Source organism: Tachyglossus aculeatus, unplaced genomic scaffold (genome assembly GCF_015852505.1).
Source record: "Tachyglossus aculeatus isolate mTacAcu1 unplaced genomic scaffold, mTacAcu1.pri scaffold_227_arrow_ctg1, whole genome shotgun sequence".
Classification (NCBI taxonomy): domain Eukaryota; kingdom Metazoa; phylum Chordata; class Mammalia; order Monotremata; family Tachyglossidae; genus Tachyglossus; species Tachyglossus aculeatus.
The window spans coordinates 36,175-59,011 of NW_024044943.1; the positions used below are offsets into that span (position 1 = coordinate 36,175).

Below are 22,837 nucleotides of genomic sequence, written 5' to 3' on the forward strand. Positions count from 1 at the left end.
GTCAGAAGGAGGACAGACCATCCCTAACTACAGTTGAGGGAAGCAGGAAAAGACTGTGGCTTTCATTGGATGAGCCACTTCTGCCCTGTCCATCTCCATGGCGAACATCCTGGGAATCTACCAGTTTCCGCAGGTAGGAGACCATTCAAACAGTCTGGTTCCTTCCTTGTGTAGTTATGGAATGACAAGATTGGAGATTTGTCTCAGGTAAAGCAGTTTTTGTTTACTTCTTTCAAACCCACACTTCCCATTGAGAAGAAATGTTCGTGAGTAAGAGCATATTTTCAGACAAAGCCTAGAGCTGTGTGTCCTTTAAGGACAAGCCACGTCCTGTGCGTTCACTAATCGAGAAGATGAAACTGTCCAAGTGAATTTCTATCAGAGTCAGTTTCTTTGTTACTTTTTGCTGGCTCCCTGTGCATTCTGCAACTTTCCCTTTACAGGGGCAAAAAGAAATGGTAAAAGGAAAGTTATAAATATGGGGCATAGAGTCAGGGTGTGTGAAGGAGCTAGGGACAGGGAACACAAGGTCATTTTCACTCTCTATATTTCTGGGGTTTCTACTTCTTAATAGGGTTACAGTGGTGCTTGTCACCAGGATTCCAGGGGGATTTCAAACCCCTCCTGAAGCCCCCATTTCTCTCCTCCCTAGACCTCTTTAGGAACCACTGCTATGATCCACATTCTATTTCCCTACCTGCCAGCTTCAACTGTTCCCTCTCTGAGGGCTCTTTTTTCTCTACCTTTTATCATGTGCAAATTTCCTTGAGTCTCAGAACACTTTCCCTGGATCTATTATGCACAACACATATTACTCCATCTTGTCCTTGCTCCCTTTCTTGTCAAGTCTTCTCGATCAGATATTTTGCCCTTCTGCCTCCATTATCTCTTCTTCAACTCCCCTCCTGACCCACTCCAATCTGCTTTCTGCCCACTTTCCTCCACTGAGGAGGCACTCTATAAGAAACCTATTTTATCCTAATATTCCTCTACCGCTCAATCACCTTGGATTCCATGGACCACAGCCTCCTTTGGAAATACTACCTGAAACTATTTTCTCTGTCACAGTCTCTTTTGGTATTATTCCTGCCTCTCTGGTTGATCCTTCTCACTCCCTTCCCCTGTCTCTTCTGTTTCTCACCGCCCAACCTTGGGTGTCACTCAACACTCCATTCTTGTTCCCCATGTCATCTCACGTTGCACTTGCTACTTTGGAGAACTCATCCACTACTATGGCTTCATTTACCTTCATTTATCTAGTCCATGTGGTAACTCTCAAAGCTGTCTCAATAACACCGAATTCCCACTTCCTGTGTCATCTCACATTCCCACATCACTCTCTGAGATCTCTGCAAAGATGGCTCCCTTGGGCATCAATTTCAATAAGAATAAAAGTGAATTCTTCATTTTCCCTCCCAAATCAATTTCTCTTTTCAAGTTTCCAATCGAATTTGAAAGCACCACCATTCTCTCTGTCACCAAGACCCTCAGTAGTGGCATGAAATTTGATTCTTTGTTCTCTTTCATCTCTCACATCCAGCCTGTTGATTGATGCTGCTGGTTTTTCCTCCACAACATTTCCCCAAACCGGCTACTCCTGTTCCATCCACATGGCCATCAGCTGGTCTGGCCACCCATAGTTTACTAGCTAGGATCTTGTATTGGCCTCCTTACTGATTTCCCTAAACTGTAAGTTAGTTCTGGGCATGGAATCTTTTAATCTGCACCAATTTTGTCAAGTCACCATGCCCCATTTGGTCTCTATAATAATAATATTAATGGTATTTATTAAGTGCTTGCTATGTGCCAAGCACTGTTCTAGGCGCTGGGATAGATAAAAAGTTACCAGGTTGTCCTGCATGGGGCTCACAATCTTAATCCCCATTTTACAGATGAGGTTAACTGAGGCACAGAGAAGTTAAGTGACATGCCCAAAGTAACACGGCAGGCAAGTGGCGGAGCCAGGATTCGAACCCACGACCTCTGACGCCCAAGCCCAGGCTTTTTCCACTAAGCCCTGCTCTATACCCAAACTACCTACCTTTATTGCACAATGTGATACCCTCAACACCACCCTCTATATTGAAATCAACTCGCTCTCTCCCCTATCCCTTCACCTGTCTCATACCACTAACCCACAGCACTGAATCACGTCCAGAGCACTCTTCCTTTGCTCCCATGGACATACCGTGGAGTGATGCTGGCAGAAATCCAGAGATCACACCAACTTAATCCATGTCAAATGCATTCTTGCCACTCTAACCTGGCCTCTCCCCTGCCTGGTAACAATATTGCTCCATCCTTATTGACTCCCATGCCCATTGCCCTTGCCAGGTGTTTCAGACACTTAATTCCCTCCTCAAACACCCTGCCACCCCACCCCAACTAACCTTTGCCCCTAACTTGGCCACATATTTTATGGACAAAATTGAAACCATCAGGGATGATCGCTCGAAAATCTCCCCTGCTCCTGTCCAGTCCGTCCCTCTGTCCCTTATTTGACTCTCCCATCTTTCCCTATAACGGTCCAAGAGGAGATCTCCTGCTTCCTCTTAAAATGTACTCCTTATATTCATTCCTCTCCCATTGCACCTGATCAAAACATTTGCCCTCTCCTTTTTTTCCTCCCTGACCTCCACCTTCACCTGTTCACTCTCCAGTGGCTTCTTTTCTATTGCTTTCCCATGTGCACATGTATTTCCTATCCTAAAAACAAACCTCCTTTAACCTCTCACACGCCGGCCCCAGATCCCTCTGGTTATGGCTTCATCTCCCTCCTAACATTCCTTTCCCAATTCCATCTGTGAGTTGTATACACTCACTGCCTCCACTTCCTTTCCTCCAATTCCCCCTTCGACTTCCCAGCAATCTCTACCACCCAATCCACTTACTAATCCCAGGCCCCACCTCCAACTTTCTGAGCCATTTGGATCTCTTTCTCAAATGATTTCTCTCTTTCTCCATCCCTACATTGATCCTTGGGGACTTCAATATCCATGTGGATGTTCCCAAAGACCTTTCCACTGCCTACTTCCTCTTATTCCTCAACTCCACTGACTCGCTTATCACCTTGGACATGCACTCGATCTCATCCTCCCTAGTGATTGTACTAGCCTCACTCTCCCCAACTCTCCCCTCCTCAACTATGACATTTCCCTGTAGTAATAATTAATAATAATTATGGTGTTTGTTAAGTGCTTATTATAGGCTAAACGCTTGCCCTACAAGATGACCAGGTCCCACATGGGGCTCACAGCCTAAGTCGTGGGGAGAACAGGTTTTTTTGAATCACACTTTGGGAACCAAGGCCTAGAGAAGTTATATGACTTGCCCGAGTGACTTGGAGCTGGGATTAGAACTCAGGTGTTCTCTTTCCACAAGACCACACTCTATCCAAACCCAACCTCCTCACCTGACACCTGTCCTTTTCCTGCCCCCACAGGGAACTCTCTCCTGTTCTCCATCTAGAACTTCATTCTTTTAATCTGCACCAATTTTGTCATGACATTATGCCCCATTTAGTTTCCATTCTCAAACTATCTATCCTTGATGCACAAATTGACACCCTCAACACGACCCTCTCTACTGGACTCAACTTGTTCACTCCCCTCTCCCTTTACCAATCTCGTACCAGTAACCCTCAGTACAGAATCACCCAAAAAGCACTCTTCCTTTTCTCCCATGGACATGCAGTAGAGTTGTACTGGCAGAAATCCAGATATCCGGCCAACCTAGTCCATGTCAAATGCATCTCACCTGCTTTACCTTGTCTTCTCCTTACTTGGTGCAGAGCACTGTACTAAGTGCTTGGGAGTTACGATATAGCAACATAACAGATTTTCCCTACCCACAACGAATTTACAATCTAGAGGAGGGTTTACAGTCTAAAGAGGAGCAGGAGATCTCTCCTTGGCACAATTCAGAGAAAGATGGGAGAGTCAAAGAAGAGGCAGAGGAGAAAAGGACCAGATAGGAGCATTGGATAGTAATGCAAGATGGTCGGGTCCTACATGGGTATCACAGTCTAGGTTGTGGGGAGAACAGGTTTTTTGAATCCCCATTGGGAACCAAAGCCTAGAGAAGTTAAGTGACTTGCCCAAGTGACTTCGAGCTGGGATTAGAACCCAGGTGTTCTGTTTTCACTAGACCACATTTTATCCAACCACAACCTCTTTGTTATGCCCCATTTATTCTTTCATTCATATTTATTGAGTACTTACTGTGTACTGAGTCTCCATACTCAAACTACCTATCCTTGATGTGCAAATTGACATCCTCAACACCACCCTCTCTAACAGACTCAACTCACTCACTCCCCTCTCCCTTTACTAATCTTGTACCACTAACCCACAGTACAGGATCACCCCTAGAGCACTCCTCTTTTTCTCCTGTGGACATGCCGTGGAGTTGTGCTGGTGGAAATCCAGATATCAGGCCAACCTAGTCCACGTCAGATGCATCTCACCAGCTTTAACTTGCCCTCTTCCCAACCTGACAACAATAGTGCTCCATCCTTATTGACTACCATGCCAGCTTTTAGACTGTGAGCCCATTGTTGGGTAGGGACTGTCTCTATATGTTGCCAACTTGTACTTCCCAAGCGCTTAGTACAGTGCTCTGCACACAGTAAGCGCTCAATAAATACGATTGATGATGATGATGATGATTGCCTTAGCCAGTTGTTTCCTTCCTCAATCCCCTTTCACCCCGCCCCACCCATCTCTTTTCCCTCACCTGGCCATGTCTTTTTGGATAATATTGGAACTACAAGGGGTGCTCTTTTTAAAATCTCCTCTGCTCCTATCTGGTTTTTCTCTCCTCCTGCCCCTTCTTTGACTCTCCCACGTTTCCCTGAAGCGTCTCACGAAGACATCTCCTATTCCTCCTCTAGACCGTAAGTCCACCTCTAGATTGTAAGCTCATTGTGAGTAGGGAATGTCAGTTACGTTTTTATATTGTACTCTCCCAAGCACTTAGTACAGTGCTCTGCACACAGTAAATACTCAATAAATACAACTGATTAATGGATTACTCTCCCAATCTACCCCTTCTATCTGCTCCTCTGGCCCCATCTCTTTACACCTTATCAAAATACACATCTCCTCCTTTCTTTCCTCCCCTACTGCTATCTTCAACTGTTCACTCTCCAATGGCTTCTTCTTTCCAATGGCTTCTTCCCCACTGCTTTCAAATAGTCTTGTATATCCTCTATCCTAATAATAACCCCCTACTAACCCCTCATCACTTTCTGGTTCTTGTTCTATCTGCCTCCTCCATTCCTTTCCAAATTCCATGAGTGAGTTGTCCACACTCACTGTCTCCACTTCCTCTCCTCCATTTCCCTCCTTGACACTGCACGAAGTTTTCTTTTTTAGTAGTTTCTGTTACATGTTTATTATGTTCCAGGCACTGTACTATGCTCTGGAGTAGATACAAGTTAGATTGGGACCCAATCAGTGTCCCACATGGGGTTCACTGTCTTAATCCCCATTTTACAGACACGGTAACTGAGGCACAGAGAAGTTAAGTGATTTGCTCAATGCAAGACACCAGACATCTGGCAGAGGCAGGATTAGAACCCAGTCCTTTTGACTCCGAGGCCTGTGTTCTATCCACTAAGCCTTGCTGCTTATGCCAACTTCACTCCATGGAAACTGCCCTCTCAAAGCTCACCTGTGATCTCCTTCTTACCAAATCCAACAGCCTGTACTCCATCATTATCTTCATGACCTCTCATCTCCCTTCGACACTGTGGACCAATCCCTTCTCCTGGAAACATGATCTAACCTTGGCTTCACTGATACTGTCCTCTCTTGGTTCCTTCCTATCTCTTTGGCTGCTGCTTCTCAGTCTCACAGGCACCACATCTGCCTCCCAATTCCTCAATGTAGGAGTCTTTCAAGGCTGAATTCTGGGTTCCCTTCTCTTCTCTGCCTTGATCTCTTTCCTTCTTTGCAGTTTCATATTTTCCCTGCCTTCATGACATCACTACCTGGATGTCCTGCTTACAACTCAAAACAAACATGTCTAAAACAGAATTCCTCATATTCCCCCTCAAGCCCTGTCCTTTCCATGAGTTTCCCATCATGTAGACAGTATCATTTTCCTCTCTGTCTCACAAGCCTGTAACTTTGGCATTATTCTTGACTTGTTTCTCTCATTCAAACCACATATTCAATCTGTTTCCAATTCACATCAATAAAATCTGACCTTCCTTCTCCAGCCAAACTGCTACTATGATAATCCAAGATCTTACCCTCTTCCACCTTGGATACTACATCAGCCTACTTGTTGGCTTCCCCACCTCCTGTCTCTGCCCACTCCAGTCCATATTTCACTCTGCTGCCTGTATCATTTTTGTAAAAAACAATTCAGCCCATGTTTTGCCACTCCTCAATGAACCTCTAGTGATTATCCATCAACTTCCTCATCAAAAAGGAACTCTTTACCATAGACTTCATTATACTCAATCACTTGCCCCTTCCTATCTTACCTTGCTTTTCATTCATTCATTCGATTGTATTTATTGAGCTCTTATTGTATACAAAGCACGGTACTAAGAACTTGGGAGAGTACAATATAAGCAACACATATGCTCCCTGCTCATAATGAGCTCACAACCTAGAGGGAGAGACAGACATTAATATAAATAAATAAATGAATAAATAAATTACAGATCTATACATATGTGCACTGGTGATAGGAAGGAGGATAAATGAATGGAGCAAGTCAGGGAGACACAGAAAGGAGTGGGAGAAGAGGAGAAGAGGGCTTAGTCAGGGAAGGCTTCTTGGGAGGAGATGTGCCTTCAATAAGTCTTTGAAGAGGGGGAGTGCGATTATCTGTTTGATACGAGGAGGAAGGGTGTTCCAGGCCTGAGGTAGGGAGTTAGCAAGAGGTCGGCAGCGAGAAAGATGTGATCAAAGTACAATGAGAAGGTTAGTGTGAGCGGATCGGCGACTACAGACTGTGTTGTAGTAGGAGAATAGGGAGGCGAAGTAGGCGGGGGCAAAGCGATTTAGTGCTTTAAAGTCAATGGTGAGGACTTTTTGTTTGATGCAGAGTTGGATGGGCAGCCACTTGAGTTTCTTGAGGAGTGGGAAAACATGGTCAGAACATTTTTGAAGCAAAATGGTCCGGGCAGCAAAGTAGGGTATGGAGTGGAATGGGGAGAGACAGGAGGCAGGGAGGTCAGCAAGGAGGTGGATAACATTAATCAAGGCAGGATAGAATAAGTTCTTGCATTAATGTTGCAACAGTTTGGATGGAGAGGGAGGGGCGGATTTTAGCAATGTCGTGATGGTAGAACTGACAGGATGAAGTGAGGGCTTGAATAAGTGGATTGAATGAAAGAGAGGTTTCAGGGATAATGTCAAGGTTTATTCGTTCTTTCATTCAATCGAATTTATTGAGTGTTTACTGTGTGCAGAGCACAGTACTAAGCGCTGGTAAAGTACAATTCGGCAACATATAGAAAGAGTACCTACCCACCAATGGGTTCACAGTCTAGAGGGGGGAGACAGAAAGCAAAACAAAACAAGTAGTCAGGTGTCAATACCATCAAAATAAATAGAATTATAGATATATACACATCATTAATAAAATAAATAGAATGATAAATATGTACAAATATACACAAGTGCTGTGGGGAGGAGGAAGGGGTATGACAGAGGGAGGGAGTTGGGGCGATAGGGAGGAGGAGAGAATAAGGGAGGTCTTAGTCTGGGAAGGCCTGCTGGAGGACGTGAGCTCTCAGTAGGGTTTTGAAGAGAGGAAGAGAGCTAATTTGGCTGATGTGTGGAGGGATGGCATTCCAGGCCAGAGGTAAAATGCCATGGCTGGATGTCAGGACAGGTGAGAACAAGGCACAATGAGGAGGTTAGCGGCAGAGGAGTAGAGTGTGTGGGCTGGGCTGTAGAAGGAAAGAAGGGAGGTGAGGTAGGAGGGAGCAAGATGATGGAGAGCTTTGAGGCCAATAATGAGGAGTTTCTGCTTCAAACGATGATAGATAGGCAACCACTGGAGATTTTTGAGGAGGGGAGTGACATTCACAGAGCGCTTCTGTAGAAAGATAATCCGGACAGCAGAGTGAAGTACAGACTGAAGCAAGCAGAGACAGGAAGATGGTAGATCAGAAATGAGATTGACGCAGTAATCCAGTAGGGATAGGATGAGAGCTTGAATCAGCAAGGTAGCAGTTTGGATGGAGAGGAAAGGGCAGATAATATCGATGCTTGTGGAGGTGGGACAGGCAGGTTTGGTGACAGATTGGATGTGAGGGGTCAATGAGAGACCGGAGTCAAGGATGACACCAAGAGTGTGGGCTTGTGAGACAGGAAGGATGGTAGTACCGTCCCCAGTGATGGGAAAGTCAGGGAGAGGACAGGGTTTGGGAGGGAAGATAAGGAGCTCGGTCTTTGATATGTTGCGTTTTAAATGGCAAGCAGACATCCAGGTGGAGATGTCCTGAAGGAAGGAGATATGAGTCTGCAGGGAGGGAGAGATAACAGGGGAGGAGTTGTAGATTTGGATGACATCAGAGTAGAAATAATAGTTGAAGCAGTGGGAGCGAATGAGTTCACGAAGGGAGTGAGTATAGATGTAGAACAGAAGGGGACCATGATATAACCCTTGTGGCACCCCTATTGTAAGAGGATGGGAGGGGGAGGAGGAACCCGTGAGGGCGACTGAGAATGAACGGCCAGAGAGATAAGAGGAGAACCAGGAGAGGACGAAGTCAGTGAAGCCAAGGTTGGATAACGTGTTGAGGAGAAGGGGAATATCCACAATGTAAAAGGCAGCTGAGAGGTCGAGGAGGATTAGGATAGAGTAGGAGCCATTGGTTTGGCAATAAAGAGGTCATTGGTGACCTTTGAGAGGGTAGTTTCGGTGGAGTGTAGGGAATGGAAACCAGACTGAAGGGGGTCTAGGAGAGAGGTTACAGTTACGGGATGGGAGACAGGACACTCACTCCCTTGGTGACCTCATTCGCTCCCACGGCTTCAATCTATCAATCAATCGTATTTATTGAGCGCTTACTGTGTGCAGAGCACTGTACTAAGCGCTTGGGAAGTACAAGTTGGCAACATATAGAGACAGTCCCTACCCAACAGTGGGCTCACAGTCTAAGAGGGGGAGACGGAGAACAAAACCAAACATACTAACAAAATAAAATAAATAGAATAGATATGTACAAGTAAAATAAATAAATAAATAAATGTAGTAATAAATATGTACAAACATATATACATATATACAGGTGCTGTGGGGAAGGGAAGGAGGTAAGATGGGGGGACGGAGAGGGGGACGAGGAGGGAGGAAGGAAGGGGCTCAGTCTGGGAAGACCTGCTGGAGGAGGTGAGCTCTCACTAGGGCCTTGAAGGGAGGAAGAGAGCTAGCTTGGCGGATGGGCAGAGGGAGGGCATTCCAGGCCAGGGGGATGACGTGGGCCGGGGGTCGATGGCGGAACAGGCGAGAACGAGGTACGGTGAGGAGATTAGCGGCAGAGGAGTGGAGGGTGCGGGCTGGGCTGTAGAAGGAGAGAAGGGAGGTGAGGTAGGAGGGCGCGAGGTGATGGAGAGCCTTGAAGCCCAGGGTGAGGAGTTTCTGCCTGATGCGCAGATTGATTGGTAGCCACTGGAGATTTTTGAGGAGGGGAGTAACATGCCCAGAGCGTTTCTGGACAAAGACAATCCAGACAACAACATGAAGTATGACTTGAAGTGGGGAGAGACACGAGGATGGGAGATCAGAGAGAAGGCTGATACTGTAGTCCAGACGGGATAGGATGAGAGCTTGAACGAGCAGGGTAGCGATTTGGATGGAGAGGAAAGGGCGGATCTTGACAATGTTGCGGAGCTGAGTCCGGCAGGTTTTGGTGACGGTTTGGATGTGAGGGGTGAATGAGAGAGCAGAGTCGAGGATGACACCAAGGTTGCGGGCTTGTGAGACGGGAAGGATGGTAGTGCCGTCAACAGAGATGGGAAAGTCAGGGAGAGGGCAGGGTTTGGGAGGGAAGACAAGGAGTTCAGTCTATCAACTATCATCTATCATCTCTACGCTGATGACACCCAAATCTATATCTCCGCCCCTGTTCTCTCCCCTTTCCTCCGGGCTCGCATCTCCTCCTGCCTTCAGGACATCTCCATATGGATGTCTGCCCACCACACAAAACTCAACATGTCTAAGACTGAACTCCTTGTCTTCCCTCCCAAACCCTGCCCTCTCTCTGACTCTCCCAGCACTGTTGACGACACTACCATCCTTCCCGTCTCACAAGCCCGCAACTTTGGTGTCATCCTCGCCTCCTTTCTCTAGTTCATCCCTCACATCCAAGCAGTCACCAAAACCTGCAGTTCTCAGTTCCACAACATTGCCAAGATCCGCCCTTTCCTCTCCATCCAAACCGGTACCCTGCTCGTTCAAGCTCTCATCCTATCCCGTCTGGACTACTGCATCAGCCTCCTCTCCGATCTCCCATCCTCCTGTCTCTCCCCACTTCAATCCATACTTCAGGCCGCTGCCCGGATTGTCTTTTTCCAGAAACGCTCTGGACATGTTACTCCCCTCCTCAAAAATCTCCAGTGGCTACCAATCAACCTATGCATCAGGCAGAAACTCATCACCCTCGGCTTCAAGGCTCTCCTTCACCTCACCCCCTCCTACCTCATCTCCCTTCTCTCCTTCTACAACCCAGCCCTCACCCTCAGCTGCTCTGCCGCTAATCTCCTCACTGTGCCTCGTCGACCCCTGGCCCATGTCATCCCCCTAGCCTGGAATGCCCTCCCTCCGCACATCTGCCAAGCTAGCTCTCTTCATCCCTTCAAGGCCCTACTGAGAGCTCACCTCCTCCAGGAGGCCTTCCCAGACTGAGCCCCCTCCTTCCTCTCCCCTTCCTCCCCCTCTCCATCCCCCCCGCCTTACCTCCTTCCCTTCCCCACCGCACCTGTATATATGTATATATGTTTGTACATATGTATTACTCTATTTATCTTACTTGTACATATCTATTCTATTTATTTTATTTTGTTAATATTTTTGGTTTTATTCTCTGTCTCCCCCTTCTGGACTGTGAGCCCAGTGTTGGGTAGGGACCGTCTCTATATGTTGCCAACTTGTACTTCCCAAGCGCTTAGTACAGTGCTCTGTACACAGTAAGTGCTCAATAAATACGATTGATTGATTTATTGCCAAATGGTGGTGCCATCAACGGACAGGAAAGTGAACAGGTGGACAGGGTTTGAGTGGGAAGATAAGAAGTAATTTTTTTGCCATATTAAGTTTGAGGTGACAGGAGGGCATCCTAGTAGAGATGTCTTGAAGGCAGGAGGAAATGCAAGAGGGCATCCTAGTAGAGATATCTTGAAGGCAGGAGGAAATGCAAGATTGCAGAGAGGGAGAGGGATCAGGGCTGGAGTTGTAGATTTGGGTGTCATCAGCATAGAGGTGATTTTCTACTACAACCCAGCTCACACCCTTCCCTCACTACTGTCAACCTACTCAATGTACTTTGATCTTGTCTACCTCACTCCTGACCTCTCACCCACATCCTGTCTCTGGCCCAGAACTCTGTACTCCTTCATATTTGTCAGACGATCATTCTCTCCACCTTCGAAGCCTTTATAAAACCACATCCCTTCCAACGAGCCTTCCCTGAATAGGCCTTCATGTCCCCTACACCCTCTGACTTTTGCAACTCTCTTCTGATTAGCTCTGTAGCCTTCATTCATCCCATCCTCCCAACAGCACTTATATAAATATCCATAATTTATTTCAGTGTCTGTCTCTTCCTATGTTAGCTCATTGTGGGCAGGAAACATGCTTACTAGCCCTGTTACATTTAACTCTTCCAATGATTTCCACACAGTAAATGCTCAATAAATTGGACTAATTGAGTAAAACCTCTTTTAGAGTAGGTATAGCTGCCTTTTGCCTTTATTTTATCTTTTCCCCAGTGGTATGAACAGTGTGCTTTCCAAAGCAGGAGCTAAGTAAATACTTTTGATGGATTTGCTACATTCTCACACCTCCCACTTTGTTCTGTTGTTCTCTATCCAGAACACCTATGTTCCATTTGACCCGATCCTGAGTGACAAGGTACAGTTTCCATCTCTCTATCAGGTGTCCCCCAGGTTCTCCTCTCTGCCTCGAGGGATGGTCCGGTTAATGGTGCATTTCAGCTGGACCTCGGTGTGGTTCGTGGTGTCAGGTAATATGAGAGGAGAGAGATTCCTCTTGGATGTGACCAGGGAGATGGTCAGGAACACTGTTTGTGCAGCTTTTACCAAGAAGATCCCCAGTGGAAAGTTCAACTTATATTCAGCCCGGGGAATCTACTCCAGTGCCATGGCTACATCAGCTTCAGTAATGGCTGCTTATGTGGATTCAGAGTCTCTGAACTTTCTGAGATTTGTCATAGAGGTTTTGGGACTGTCCAAGATGGTATTGGTCACCATCTTTCACTGGGACATTACTTTGAGCAAGATGTATGAAACAAACAGCTATGATTTTCACGGGACTTTGGTGAACCTTGCTAAAGAGGTTCCTGGTTTCAGAGATTTGTTACAGACACTTAAACCAGCAAAATATCCAGAAGCCATTATCTTGAAGGAATTCTGGGAGTCTGTCTTTGACTGTTCCTTTTCATTGCCGGAACTGTGTGGAAGAAAATGCTCAGAAAATGCTTCTTTGGAGATGCTGCCTGTGTACATTTTTTCTCTGACAATATCTGCCCTGAGTTACAGTTTGTACAATGCCATATACGCAGTGGCCCAGGGGCTCCAGGACGTTTTCCTATCCAGCTCAGACCTGGAATCTCTGGAAAATGGGGACTACCTGGTGCCTCGTCCATGGCAGGTAATATTCTCCCACTGCCATAGAGAGCCGCATAATCTATCAATTGACCAGTGGTGTTTGTAAAGAGCTTACTCTGTTCATAGCATAGTCCTGAGCATTTAGGAAAGTACATTATAACAGAGTTGGTCTAAACATTCCCTGTGCACAAGGAGCTTTCAGTGTAGATGTCACAAGAGGAAGGCCCTTCCGAAGTTAAGAAGTGGAGGGCCTTGTCGAAACTTACCCTTTCAGAGAAACCTCATCCTTTAACCTCTGACATATACAGGACTGGGTTCAGAGACCAAGTCCTAGAAATCCATGCACTGAAATAAAATCGCAGGTAGGAGAATGGAGAAATACTGCCTTAATGCGAGAAATCCCTCTTGGGCTTCTGGTTAAACTGTAGCTAAGGTTTGGACAATAAAAAGCGGTTTCTTTTAATTATAATCAGTGGTGTTTCAACTGGCCCAGCCAGACACATCCTTGCAAAAACGGAAGGTCTAAATCAATCAATCAAACAATGGCACTCACTGAATGCTTTCTGTGTGCTGAGCACTGTATTAAGTTCTTGGGCATGTACAGCACAACAGATTTGGTAGATACATTATCTGTCTATTTATATAACTACAATTGTATTTATTTTTTATTGATGCAATTGATGCCAGTCTACTTGTTTCAGTTTGTTTTGCCGTCTGTCCCCCTTCTACATTGTGAGCCCATTGTTGGGTAGGGATTGCCTCTATTTGTTGTTGAATTTTACTTTCCAAGCATTAGTATAGTGTTCTGCACACAGTAAGCATTCAATAAATACAATTAATTGAATAAAGAACTTGAAATTCACAAATATTAGTGATGCAAATACTGATTTAGGATGTAGTTTATCCATTTCAGGGAAAAGAGAACACAGTTCTAGGAGCTGCAAACGTTAAACTTAAGAACATGACAAGGGAGAGCATTTTTGGCTGGGACCATGCATCTCAGAATGGACTTTGCAGCCACCCATGCGCTCAGATGGTGACTATCACCATGAGTACTGCTTTCTACAAATTTATATCCATTAGAATAGCCAATGTTGTCCCATTGGAGATGGTCGGGTTTAGGGGGTGGTCACAGAGCACAGCTTCATATGTCTCCATCCTCATCATCTCAGTCATCGCCCCTGCCCTTGTCTCTCCTGTGCACTGCTCCCTGCTCTCAGTCTCCAGAAACTAACTGCAGAGTGCAAGGGGTCAGCAGGGTAACTTGTACTGGAGTGGGGCTGTCCCTTATTGTTAGACAACAATGCCCTTCCCCTTCCTCCTCCTTGTCTATGTATGGATGAGATGGAGAATATTCTCATGAGGAGGTCAGATGTCACTGGGTTACCTTCTTTGTTCTCCCTTTCATGTCAAGAGAGAGGGAGAGGGAGAGACAAAGACTACCCTGACTCCTGGGAAGGGTGGCTGAGGTGGGAGGGAGGAAGAGGGATCTGGAGAAGCAGAGCCATCAGCAAGGGCAAAGGTGGGAGAGCAGAAATCACCTCCCTTTGGGATGACTGCTTCCAGGCTCCTGATCTCCTTTTTTGACAACCAGTTTCACTTTCCTTCGGAAGTCATGATGATAATTATAGTTGCTAAATTCTTACTCGGTGCCAAGCACTTTATTAAACATGAATGTTGATACAAGATAAAGAAGACAGAAACAGTCTTGTCCCACATAGGACCCACAGTTCGAGTGGTAGGGAGAAGAGGTATTGAATCCTCATTTTACAGATGAGACAGCTGAGATGTAGGAAGTTAGATGACTTGCCCTAGATCACACAGCAGGCAAGTGGCAGAGCCAAGATTAGAACCCAGGCCTTAGAACTCCAAGGCCATAGTGCTTTCCACTAAGTCATGCTGACTTTCAGTTGTCACATAGGGGAAATTTGGCCATCCAATCCCAACCTCTGAATCACTGACCCAACTGTCGGCATGGCCAGGTGGAAAGAGCGTGGGCCTGAGAGTCCGAGGACCTAGGTCCTAATCCCAACTCTACCAATTGCTGTTCCAATTGCTAGTTGTGTGATCTTGGACAAGTCACTTAACTTCTCTGTCCCTCAGTTTCCTCAACTATAAAACGGGGATTCAATTCCTGTTCTGCCTCCCACTTAAGACTGTGAACCCCATGCCAGACAGGGACTGTGTCTGACCTAAATGACTTGCACCTACCCCAGCACTTGGAAAAACGTTTTACACATAGTAAGTGCTTAACAAGTTCTATCATTCATTCATTCATTCAATCGGGTTTATTGAGTGCTTACTGTGTGCAGAGCACTGTACTAAGCACTGTACTATCAAACAACCAACTGAACACATCAAACTCCATTGCAGCTAATCTCACCTTCCCTGGAGTCAGGAGTCTCCAGAGCTTCCTTTTATCCATTTCAGCTCCATGAGTTTCTGAGCAAAGTCCAGTGTGACAACCCTGCGGGGTAACCAGTGATTCTGGATGAGAACCACAGATATACTGGAAAATTTGAGATTCTAAACTTTGTGATCTTTTCCAATGGAATTTGTGAGTTGGTGAAAGTCGGGGAGGTGGACCCCCAGGCACCCCCTGGCCAAGATGTTTTCATCAATGAAGCAATAGTCATGTGGTCCGGGGGATCCTCTCAGGTAAACAGCCAATGGGAATTCCCAGGTTTCCTGCAGCAGTAGTCCCAGACTTCTAGTAATGATTGTATTGAGGGAGTTCTTACTGTGTGCACAACATTGTAACTAGTGCTGGGAATGAACACTTAGGTGGCAAAGAAACATTGACCTTGATCCTCAAGGGGAGAATGATATGAGACTAAAAGGGGTAGAGAGGGCTGTAGTCAGACACATCAGGGGTAATTAAACACTCAAACTAGGCCCAGGTTGAGGTGCTTGGGGGTCCTATTAATTCTGTCAATCCCGAGGTGAAGGAGAGGAGCTACAACTCAAAATGGTATCGATCCTCTCTCCCCTGTCATATGATGCCATCTGATGCCAGCCTAGTGCCCTCCCTCCAGAATGCTCCCTGTTAATAATAATAATCATCATAACAATAATGGTATTTCCTAAGTGCTTACTTTGTTCCAGGCACTGTACTAAGCACTGGGGTGGATACAAGTAAATGGGCCTGAACAAAGTCCCTATCACATGTCCCTATCCACAGTCTCAATCCCCATTTCACAAATGAGGGAACCGAGGCACAGGTGAGTTAAGTGACTTGCCTAAGATCAACACAGCAGACAAGTGACAGCGATGGGATTAGAACCTATAACCTTCTGACTTCCAGGCCTGTACTTTATTCACTACACCATAGTGTTTCTCCCGTAGCATGGGGTTCTGGGGATGCAACTTAGCAGTCCGGTGAGTGCCACTGATACTGAAGAGCCTCAGTTGAGCTTTAAATCCATACAGCCTGACATGAAGAGATCACCATGAGAGCTGGGCCCCAGGTGTCCTGGAGGGGAGATGGTAATTGCTGGTGTCTTTGCCTGGCCATCTCTTGGGCTGGGTTAGGTAGGGATTGGCTCTTTCAGAGCGGGGTTCATGTGGAGAGAAGCCTGAACAGTCATGGCTTCCCTCTAGTCGTCTCCTAGGGTTAGAGTTGGTTATGGGTGTGTCACCCTGCCAAAGGGTCACCTGAGGAATGTGATCCCCACATAGTCACGGTGAGATCACATACTGATGATCACAGCAACCAAACTTGGTGAACTGGGAATCTCAGAGCAATTTCCCTAGTGAGAACTCCAGGAGTGGAATGACAGCCCCAAGACAGCCAAAGACAAATGGAAATATTTTAGTATTCATCTATTCGGAACCTTGCACCTTCCTGGCACGGTTTCTCAGACACAACTTTCTGAATACAGTCAAGAATTTAAGGTTTATGCTGTCGGGCTGGGGCGGGGGTGGTGGTGGAGGTCGGGGTAAGAAACCTTCCAGCAGTGAACAAGGGTGGGAGGAGGAAGGGATGTCTGGAAATTATTCTTGACCTTGGGGTAGGCTTAGGGTGACCTTCTCTATGGATTATAAATGGGACTTGGTCCCCCTTGTCCTCTGCAGCCCCAGACTCTGAGCAGGGAGGAGGAAAAGCAGGGAGGTGGAGAAGAGGGGTAGCTGCAGCCCAGCCCTTGATGGAGTTCAAACTTGTTGGGAGGTTGTGGGGAAGCCTCTGGGTGGGAGGGTCTCAGGATCGCCCAAGTGGGTTCGGGGCTGTGGTGCTCCACTCTCACTGTCATTGTCCCCTGTCATGAGAATTCAGGCTCCACGGTCACGGTGCAGCAGAAGCTGTGGACCCGGATTCAGAAAACGTGCCCAGCAAGGGTTGGGGGGGAGGCATTTGCTGCTATTTTTGTGTCCGGTGCCCAGAGGGGGAGATTTCCAACCAGATAGCTAGGTGTGTCCCGAGACCCAGCTCTTTGCATGACCACAGTCTTCCCCCAAACGGGTTTCACTGCCCCACAGCCTGTGGACATGAGCCAGATGGTGAGAGACCTAGGGCGTGGGGAGACAGAGACAGGCAGCAGTAAAGCCTGGAGGCAAAGGGACAGCTATGTCTGATGACAAACACGGATGTCCAGGAGTCTTTCCTCAGCAGTTCCCTGCCCATGGACTGGTGTGACTGCAGGGTGAGAGCAAGGGATGGAACAAACAAACTAGGCACTGGGCGAGGGGTTGGGGGGATAGGGGTAGGAGAGAGTGTTCAGACCAGACAGGTTGGGTTTGATGTAGAGGCAAAAATCCCAACCTGGGCTGTGACCCTGACCTAGGGGGAAGGAAATATGTGCTATAGGGGGCAGTAAGACTCTGTTCCTTCTTCTTTTTCTCCTGCTGTATGTACTTGATATTCACCCCACCCTCACCCCCAGAGCACTTATGTGCCTATCCATTATTTATTAATTTATATATATTACAGTCTGTGTTCCCTTTTATACTGTGAACTTCTTCTCGGCAAGTAACGAGTCTACCCACGCTGTTGCATTGTATTCCTGCAAGCACTTAGTACAGCATTCTGCACACATTGACCACTCAATGAATACTATGGATTTATTGAGTGAGTGAATGATTCTTTCCTCTCAGATGCAGAGTAGCGTGTGAAGGGTCCTGCCGATCAGTATTCAAACATGGAGAGATATGGCTGCCTCCACAAAGTGGTGACTTTCCTGTCCCACAAGGAACCTTTGGGACTGATTCTGGTCTGCACGTCTCTCTCTTTCTCTCTCCTAACAGCCCTGGTTTTCTGGATCTTCATTAAGCACCGAGATACCCCCATAGTCCGAGCCAATAACCACAATCTCAGCTACACCCTTCTCCACTCCCTCATGCATTACTTTCTCTGTGCTCTGACCTTCATCAGCCAACCCACACCAGCCTCCTACCTCTTTCGAAAAATGGCATTTGGGGTTGTGTTCAACGTAGACATCTCCTCCATCTTGGCAAAAACCCTCACCATGTTTCTGGCCTTCAGGACCACGAGCTTGAGGAGCAGTGTCAGGAGGTAGGTGGGGCCCAGAGCCTTGACCTCAACAGTCCTGTCCTGTTCCCTGGTCCAGGTGATCATCTACATGATTTGGTTGGGCACCGCTCCCCCCTTCCTGGAGGTGGACACGCACTCAGAGCCCAGACTCATCATTGTTGAGTGTAACGAGGGCTCCGTGACTGCCTTCTACTTACTTCTGGGCTACCTGGGGTTTCTGGCCCTGGTGAGCTTTAGTGTGGCTTTCCTGGCCAGGAGGCTGCAAGGCAGCTTCAACGAGGCCAGGTTCATCACATTCATCATGCTGGTGTTCTGCAGCGTCTGGGGTTCGTTCCTCCTCACATGCCACAGCACCAAGGGGAAGGCCACAGTAGCCGCGGAGATCTTCTCCATCCTGGCCTCTGGTGCCGGGCTTCTCGGCTGCATCTTCGTCCCCAAATGCTACGTGATCCAGCTGCAGCCTGATAGAAACACTCGGGAGTGTTTGAGGAGGAAATGATCTCCAGTACAAGGCTGTTGTTGTTATCTCCCTATATTTTTCCCAACCCTGATTTTATTGCATTGGCAAGACAAAAGGAGAGGGAAATCCTGTCAGGGACATCCAGCAGGGATTTGGTGGCCAACCTGAATCAGAGATCAGGACTGGATGCTCCGTGGATCACTGGGGTGTTTGTTCCCTGGCCTTCTGGGCCCTTCCCTCCCCGAGGCTGGATTCTTACAGAGAAGGCTGACATCACCTGCCTGGTTGTCCTGGAGACCACTGCAGATTGGGATCAAATAATCCCTAGTGCAGTACAGTGCGTGCTCTGGAGACACAAGTCCAAGGGTCTTGGACAATTGTCCTTGCAACACAAGTCCAAGGGTCTTGGGCAATTGTCCTTGCAGGACAGGTTCTGGTGGGAATGGTGGAGAAATTCACAGAAGCTCCTGGGATGCCAGATTTTTGGAGCTGGTTGGGTGGGGGTGGGGGTCGAGGGGAAGGCACTCCCTAACTCCCTTCCCCTGGAAATGTTATCCAAACTTGGCTTCCCTGATTCTATCCTCTCTTGGTTCTCCTCATCTCTCTAGGTGTTCATTCTCAGGCTCCTGAATGGGTTACTCCTCTACAACCCACCCCCGAACTGTGGGGGTTGTTCAAGGTTCAGTTCTGAGTCCCCTTCTATTCTCCAACTATACCCACTCTATTGGAGAACGCACTCACTCGTATGGCTTCACCTACCACCTCTACGAGGGTGGTACCCAAATCTACATCTCCAGCCATGATCTCTCTGCCTCTCCGCAGTCATATTTCCTTTTGCCTTCAAGACATCTGTACCTGGATGTCCACCCATCACCTCAAGCTTAAAATGTTGAAAACAGAAGTCCTTATCTTCCCACCCAAATTCTGTCCTTCCCCTGACTTTATTATCACTGTAGATGGCACCACCATCCTTCCTGTCTCAAAAACCCATTACCTTGGCATTATCCTTGACTCTTCTTTTTCTTCAACCCACAGATTCAATCCATCACTAAATCCTGTTGTTCCCACCTTCACAACATTGCTAAAATCTATCCTTTCTTCTCCAGCCATACTGTTACCACAGTAATTAAATCACATATCCTATCCTGCCTGGATTACTGTGACAGCTTCCTTGCTGACCTCCCAGTCTCTTGTCTCGCTCTTCTCCAGTCCATGCTTACTCTGCTGGCCAGATCATTTTTCTACCAAAACGTTCTGGCCGTGTCACCTACTCCTCAAAAACCGCAGGTCGTTGCCCAACCACCTCCACATAAAACAAAAACTCCTCACTATTTTCTTTAAAGCATTCCACCACCTTGCCCCCTCATACCTCATCTCGTTACTCTCTTTCTATAATCCAGGCCATGCACTTCTGTCCTCTAATACTAACCTCCTCACCGTGTCTCAATCTCACCTATCATATCACCAACACCTTACCTACAACCTGCCCCTGACCTGGAGCACCTTCCCACCTCAAACCCGAGGGGCAATTACTCTCCCCTCCTTCAAAGCATTACAGAGGGCACATCTCCTCCAAGAGGCCTACCCTGACTAAGCCCTCCTTTCCTCTTCTCCCACTCCCTTCAGCTTTACCCTAACTTCCTCCCTTTGTTCTTCCCCCCTCCCGACCTCAGAGCAATTAAATACAGATCTGTAATTTATGTATTGATGTAAATGTCTTTCTACCCTTCTAGACTTGAAGCTTTTTGTGGGCAGGGAATGTGTCTGTTTATTGTTGAACTGTACTCTCCCAAGTGCTTCGTACAGTGCTCTGCACACAGTAAGCATTCGACAAATATGACTGAATGAATGAATGACCCTTGGGGGAAAAGGTCTTTTTTGTGTGTGGCATTTGTTAAGCACTTACTGTAAGCCATGCATTGTACCCTAGGAGGTAGGGTACAAAGATAATAATCAGTTTGGATACGGTGGCTGTCTCACCTGGGGCTTGGCATCTGGTGCTGGGCTTCTCAGCTCCATCTTCATCCCCAAATGCTACGTGATCCTGCTGTGGCCTGACAGGAACACCCGGGAGTGATTGAAGAGGAAATGATCTCAGGTACATTAGTTCAAGGCTGTTGCTGTTTTCACCCATCGTTTTTCTCAATCCCGATTTTATAGCAATGCCAGGACAAAAGGAGAGGGAAATCCTGTCAGGAACATTCAGTGTAGAGTGTAGGATTCATAGTGACTTACTGTGTCACCTAGGGCAAGTCATTAACTTCTCTGGGCCTCATTTACCTCATCTGTGATCCCCACGTGGGACAACATAATAATAATAAAAATAATGATGATATTTGTTAAGCACTTATTACGTGCAAAGCACTGTTCTAAGCGCTGGTGGGGGGGGGATGCTAGATGATCAGGTTCTCCCACGTGGGGCTCACAGTCTTAATCCGTTTTTCACAGATGAGGTAACTAAGTCCCAGAGAAGTGAAGTGACTTGCCTAAAGTCACACAGCTGACAAGTGGTGAATCCGGGATTAGAACCCATGACCTCTGGCTCCCAAACCCGTGGTCTTTCCACTGAGGCCACGCTGCTTCTCGGTCACATGATTATGTTGTATCCTTCCCAGTGCTTAGAACAGTGCTTGGCACATAGTAAGAGCTTAGCAAATACCATAATTATTATTATTACTACTATCTTTATTATCATTCTTTTCCATCGACACTGCCCTCATTTTGGGAAGCACCTGACAGTCTCCCATCTGAATACACCAGCCTTCCCCCGACTACTTCAATAAGCTCAGGGTGGTTGGATCTGTCCCATAGGTTCCTGGGGTACTGTCTAAAGCCATCACAAGGAACTGGGAGTCATCGTGGGCCGCCCCGCGAACACTCTGTGAGTGGTGTCAGTCACTACTTCCCTTAGGGGATGCCGAGTTACTATTAAGTCTTCCTAGGAAGACCAGACTCTCTATATACGGGTCTCCAGTCATTCATTCCATTCATTCATTCATTCATTCAATCAATCGTATTTATTGAGCGCTTACTGTGTGCAGAGCACTGTACTAAGCGCTTGAGAAGTAGAAGTCGGCAACATCTAGGGATGGTCTCTACCACAACGGGCTCACAACCCATAAGGGGAAGACAGACAACAAAATAAAACAAGTAGACAGGTGTCAAAACCTTCAGAATAAATAGAATTATAGCTATATCAATCAATCAATCAATCGTATTTATTGAGCGCTTACCGTGAGCAGAGCACTGTACTAAGCGCTTGGGAAGTACAAGTTGACAACATATAGAGACAGCCCGTACCCAACAGTGGGCTCACAGTCTAGAAGGGGGAGACAGAGAACAAAACCAAACAAATAAACAAAATAAAATAAATATAAATAGAATAGATATGTACAAGTAAAATAAATAAATAAATAGAGTAATAAATATGTATAAACATATATACATATATACAGGTGCTATGGGGAAGGGAAGGAGGTAAGATGGGGAGATGGAGGGGGGAAGAGGGGGAGAGGAAGGAGGGGGCTCAGTCTGGGATGGCCTTCTGGAAGAGTTGAGCTCTCATTAGAGCCTTGAAGGGAGGAAGAGAGCTAGCTTGGCGGATGGGAAGAGGGAGGGTATTCCAGGCCAGGGAGATGACGTGGGCCGGGGTCGACGGCGGGACTGGAGAGAACGAGGCACGGTGAGGAGATTAGCGGCAGAGCAGTGGAGGGTGCGGGCTGGGCTGTGGAAGGAGAGAAGCGAGATGAGGTAGGAGGGACGAGGTGATGGAGAGCCTTGAAGCCGAGGGTGAGGAGTTTCTGCCTGATGTGCAGATTGATTGGTAGCCACTGGAGATTTTTGAGGAGGGGAGTAACATGCCCAGAGCGTTTCTGGACAAAGACAATCCGGGCAGCAGCATGAAGTATGGATTGAAGTGGGGAGAGACACGAGGATGGGAGATCAGAGAGAAGGCTGATGCAGTAGTCCAGACGGGATAGGATGAGAGCTTGAACGAGCAGGGTAGCAGTTTGGATGGAGACGAAAGGGCGGATTTTGGCAATGTTGTGGAGCTGAGACCGGTAGGTTTTGGTGACG

General features: G+C 47.0%; 1 pseudogene; it reads left to right on the forward strand.

Moving 5' to 3' along the window:
• The first annotated feature begins 12,003 nt into the window (after nt 1-12,003).
• LOC119923725 lies at nt 12,004-18,799 on the forward strand (annotated as a pseudogene).
• The last annotated feature ends 4,038 nt before the right edge of the window (nt 18,800-22,837 follow it).